Genomic DNA, 6,108 nt, shown 5'->3' with positions numbered 1-6,108 from the left:
GACAAATAACTGTCCTGTCTTCTGTGGCACCGGGGAAAGGTAATAGCAGCTTTCCCGTCCTGGTTGTTCCTTCTTCAGCCTTAGGTAGATTTCTCACACAACCGCTATCCGGTTCTCACCTGAAGACTCCAGGGACGCCTTCTGCAGCCCTACCCATCGCCAGTACCACTTTCCTCCAAAGCTGCTGAGAGACGAGTGCCTGGTCCCAGGCAGGCAGTGGCGGTCTCAGTTCTCTGCCCCGCTCCCACTGTGCTTTGGCGGTACTGTGTGCCAGGCACGTGGGATCTTAGTTCCTTGACCAGGAATCGAACCCACATCCTCTTTTTAATTAACAGGTTAATTAATCTGGTCACATCAGGTCTTGGTCTCAGCGTGCAAGGCCTTCCCGCACTGTCTTTTGCTGGGGCACACAGCCACTCCAGTTGCAGAGCATGGGTTCAGTGACCCCAGAGCATGTGGGACCTTAGTTACCCACCAGGGATTGCAAGCTGGGATCTTACTAGGCACTGGATGACCAGGGAGGTCCCTCTCCCCCTTCCTTAAAGGACGTGTTTCACAATAAAAATAGGACTGCCAATTAAATTTGCACAGTGTGAGAGATTTTCTGACACTCAAATTTCCCCAAACCAGAGTGGCTAGAAAATTCCTTTCCCCACTGCCACAGAAAACAGAACAGTTGTTTGTCATGTTCTTCCTTTTCCAGTCCTTTCTCACAGTGCACAAAACAAGGCTGAATAACAAGGCTGTTCAGTTACCACTGCGGCCTCCTGTGGACCCCAAACCCGGCAGTTTACAACAACCTCTCCATTTGCGCTTGGCCTGGCCCTGCTTGCTTCAGACCTGTCGCTCAGGTGCAGTTGGGACTTCCAACATTTTTCCTGGAAATCTTCCATGCCAGAGCCGTCGGTTCACTGGGCACAGTTTTCTACTTCCTACATTATTGTGGGCAACAGTTTTCCTAAGCTTTCCATCAGTGTCTAACAGTAATTTTTTCTCCATCTTCCAGCAGCATGGTTCTCACTTTGAGCATCATCCACAGCCTGCGGCCCATCAGGGTTCCACCAGGAGTCGTCTCAGCTCCTTCCAGGCACCTGCTGCCCAGTCCAGGACAGTACTGTGCATTTTGAGTTTTTGGTGTATTAACACCCCACTCTGGGTACAAAATTGCTCTTCATGCTACTACTGTTGTGTAACAAGTCACCCCCAAACTTAGCAGCTTAAAAAAAAACTTACTTTGCTAGAGAGAGTGTGGAGAAATGGAACCCTCCTACACTGCTGGTGGAGATGTAAATTGGTGCAGCCACTATGGAAAAGAGAATGGAAGTTCCTTTAAAAACTAAAACTAGAACTACCATATGATCCAGCATTCCCACTCCTGGGCATATATCTGGAAAATATGAAAACTCTAATTAAAAAAGATACATGCATCCCAGCATTCACGACAGCACTATTTATAATAGCCGAGATATGGAAACAACCCAAGTGCCCATCAATAGATGATCTGCTTAAAAAGACGTGGTACATATACATGACGGAATATTACTCAGCCATAAAAAAGAATGACGTATTGCCATTTGCAGATGGACGTAGAGAGGATTATACTTGGTGTGTGCGTGTGTGCTTAGCTGCTTCAGTCGTGTCCGACTCTTTGCAACTCCATGGACTGTAGCCCACCAGGCTCCTCTGTCCATGGGATTCTCCAGGCAAGAACACTGGAATGGCTTGTCACGCCCTCCTCCAGGGGATCTTCCCAGCCCAGGGATCAAACTCGCATCTCCTGTGTCTCCTGCATTGGCAGGCAGGTTCTTTACCACTAGCAACACTTGGAAGACCCATTATACTTAGTGAATTAACTCAAATGACTTACTTTCTTAGTGAAGAAAGACAAACATTAAATTATATCACTTATATGTAGAACCTAAAAAATAATACATATGAATCTATATACAAAACAGAAACAGACTCACAGATGTAGAAAACAAACATGGTTACCAAAGTGTACAGGAAGGGGGGAGGGATAAATTAGCAGTATGGGATTAGTTTGTATCTACAAACTACTATACATAAGATAGATAAGCAACAAGGACTTACTGCATAACAGGAAGTTAACTGAGTGTCTTATAATAACCTTAAATGAAAAATAATCTGAAAACTCTCTCTGCATATATATGTTCAAACTACCACACAATTGCATTCATTTCACTTGCTACCAAGGTAATGCTCAAAATTCTTGAAGCTAGGCTTCAACAATATCTGAACTGCGAACTTCCCGATGTACAAGCTGAATTTAGAAAAGGCAGAGGAACCAGATATCAAATTGCCAACATCTACTGGATCATAGAAAAAGCAAAGGAATTCCAGAAAAACATCTACTTCTGCATCATTGACCACGCTAAAGCCTTTGGCTGTGTGGATCACAACAAATTGGAAAATTCTTCAAGAGATGGGAATACCAGACCACCTTACCTGCTTCCTGAGAAACCTGTATGCAGGTCAAGAAGCAACAGTTAGAACAGGACATGGAAAAATGGATGGGTCCCAAATTGGGAAAGGAGTACTTCAAGGCTGTATATTGTCACCCTGCTTATTTAACTTATTTGCAGAGTACATCATGTGAAATGCCGGCTGGATAAAGCCCAAGATGGAATCAACATTGCCAGGAGAAATGTCAATAACCTCGGATATGCAGATGACACCACTCTTATGGCAGAAAGCTAAGAGGAACTAAAGAGCTTCTTGATGAAGGTGAAAGAGGAGAGTGAAAAAGCTGGCTTAAAACTCAACATTCAAAAAACTAAGATCATGGCATATGGTCCCATCCCTTCATGGCAAATAGTTCGGGAAAAAATGGAAACAGTAATAGTCTTTATTTTCTTGGGCTCCAAAATCACTGCACATGGTGACTGCAGCCATGAAATTAAAAGATGCTTGCTCCTTGGAAGAAAAGCTATGACCAACCTAGACAGCATATTAAAAAGCAGAGACATCACTTGGCCAACAAAGTTCTGTATAGTCAAAGCTATGGTTTTTCCAGTAGTCATGTACAGATGTGAGAGTTGTACCATGAAGAAAGCTGAGTGCCAAAGGATTGATGTTTTCAAACTGTGGTGCTGGAGAAGACTCTTGAGAGTCCCTTGGACAGCAAGGAGATCAAATCAGTCAATCCTAAAGGAAATCAATCCTGAATACTCATTGGATGCTGAAGCTGAAGCTCCAGCACTTTGGCCACCTGAAGCAAAGAGGTGAATCATTTGAAAAGACCCTGATGCTGGGAAAGATTGAGGGCAGGAGGAGAAGGGGGCAACAGAGGATGAGATGGTTGGATGGCATCATGGACTCCTATGGACATGAGTTTGAGCAAACTCTGGGAGATACTGAAGGACAGGGAAGCCTGACATGCTACAGTCCATGGGGTCACAAAGAGACACAACTGAGTGACTGAACAACAACAAATATATATATATTTTAAATATATATATGTATATATACATATATATATATATATATATGAAACTGAATCACTTAGCAAAGCGAAACTAATGCATTATTGTCAAATGAACTATACTTCATTTTAAAAAAAAGAAACTTTATTTAGCTTGTGATTTTGTGGGTCAGAATTCATAAAGCAGTTAGCCAGGCCTGATCCTTAGCCTGATGCTTGCTCAGGGTCTCTCATAAGGTTGTAGTCAGATGTTGACTGGGGCTCAGAATCCTAGTGTGAGGGTTCCCCAGGGATGGACATCCAAGATGACTCACTGAACTTGGCTGGCAGTCACTGCTGGCTGTTGGCCATGCCAGCTCATCAGGGCCGTCGTTGAATGCAGTGCTTATGTGTGTGGCTTTTCCTGTCAAGCAGCCTCAGAGTAACTGGACTTCTTACTTGGTGACTGACTTCCCTGAGGGCAAGCATTTCAGAGAAGCAGGCAGAAGTTGTGTGGTCTTTTATGACCTAAACTTTGAAAACATGTAATGGTGCATCGTCCACTCTCTCTGTTGGTCAAAGTAGTCACAGCTCACCCAGGTTGGAGGGGAGGAGGCTCAGAGCCTACCTCTTGATGAGAGGAGTGGCAGAATGCTATTTAGAGGAGCACAGGGAACAGGAAACGTTGTTGCAACAAACTCTGGAAAACAGCATCTGCTGCTTAGGCAGCTGAACATGTCCTAGGACATCAGGTACCTTTCTTATTGCTAGACAGTTTAAGGTCTCAAAATCAGAAATTAACCATCTTTTTCTAAGAGCAAAACTGAGCTTAGTTTGGGTCATCCTGAATGAGTACACAGGAGGCAGCACTTTTGGCTCCAAAATTCCCAACTTTCTGGAGGTAGGAAGGCTTGTATTACAAACCCTGAGCATCAAAAATGGACTTATTGGACTTCCCTAGTCGGCCATTGGCTAAGACTCTGCAATCCCATTGCAGGGGACCTGGTTTTCATCCCTGGTCAGGGAACTAGAGTCCACGTGCTGCAACTAAAGACACTGCATGCTGCGAAGCAAGATCAAAGATCCCAGGTGCCACAACCAAGACCCGGGGCAGTCAAATAAATAAAATGTTTCTTAAAAAATAAATAAATTACACTCCTTTAAAAAACAGACACTTTATCCGTCCATTCATTTTGTCCATTTGATCATTCATTCATCTAGGCAGTGTATCTACTGTTTGCCAGGTGCTGGGGGTTCAGTAATGTGCAAAACTAAACATAGTTCCTGCCCCTACAGCTTACATTCTGATAGAAGATGCAGTCACTGAGGACAAAATGACAGAAATAACTGTAAAACTGCAACCATGACAAAACCCATTTAGGAGAGGTGTCAAGTGGGGGTTGTACTTCGGACACTCAAGAAAGGTTTTCCTGAGTATTTGATGACCAAAGTCTAAGGAATAAATCAGATTTCCTAGAAGCAGGGGGATAGAAAAAGATCCCAAGCCAAAGGACCCACATGAGAAAATGTGCTGGGACAAGACAGAGAAAGATGAGTTGAGGAAAGTTCTGAAGTAGAAGCCAGAAAGGAAGCTGTGATTTGGTGACACAGGTTTGGTGGGCATGGGGCTCAGGGGATAAAACTGGTAGGACTTGGTGATGGAGGGTGTATTTGTTATCTACTGCTGTGTAACAATGGAGAAGGCAATGGCAACCCACTCCAGTATTCTTGCCTGGCAAATCCCATGGATGGAGGAGCCTTGTAGGTTGCAGTCCATGGGGTCACTAAGTCGGACACGACTGAGCGACTTCACTTTCACTTTTCACTTTCATGCACTGGAGAAGGAAATGGCAACCCACTCCAGTGTTCTTACCTGGAGAATCCCAGGGATGGAGGAGCCTAGTGGGCTGCCGTCTATGGGGTCGCACAGAGTCGGACATGACTGAAGAGACTTAGCAGCAGCAGCTATGTAACAAATTACCACAAATTTAGTAGCTTAAAACCACATCCACTTGTTATTGCAGTTTTCCTGGGTCAGGAGTCCTCTGCAAGGCTGCAATTGAGGTGTTGGCCTGGACTGGGGTCTCATCTGAGGCTTGACTAGGAAGGACCCATTTCCATGCTCATGTAGCCGTTTGCAGCACTCATTTCTTCACGTGCTCTTGGACTGAAGGCCTCCTTTTCTGCCGACTGGAGGCCACCCTCCATTCCTTGCTGTGGCCCTCTTCATACTGTAGCTCACAATTTCAGTTGGGACATGTTGAGTTTGAGTGACTTTTGAGACATCCCTGAGATATCATGTGAATGATATATGAATGTATGGATCTGGAGCTGGTAGGAAACACAAATGAATAAACCACGTTTAGATAATCGGAAACTCAAGCCATGTGTGGATGAGATTTGCTGAAGGAGGGAGTGTGGGGTGAGGAGGACCCAGGATCAAGTATTAAAGAATTCCCTCAACGAATAACCAGGCAGAAGAAGTGGGCCTGCAAAGCAGACAGGGAACACTTTCAAACAAAGACAGTGACATGTCCCACAAACCAAACGGAAAGAGAGGCTGATGGTGTCAATGCCGCAAGGATTCATGTATGCTGAGGACTAAAAAACTCAGTTCCTTTTAGCATCACAGTGGGAATTCACTGATGAGCTGAGCAGGAGGTGTCTGGAGAAGTGATGAAGTGAAG

This window comes from Cervus canadensis, chromosome 2 (genome assembly GCF_019320065.1).
Source record: "Cervus canadensis isolate Bull #8, Minnesota chromosome 2, ASM1932006v1, whole genome shotgun sequence".
Taxonomy (NCBI): Eukaryota; Metazoa; Chordata; class Mammalia; order Artiodactyla; family Cervidae; genus Cervus; species Cervus canadensis.
This window is presented reverse-complemented; position numbering follows the sequence as displayed.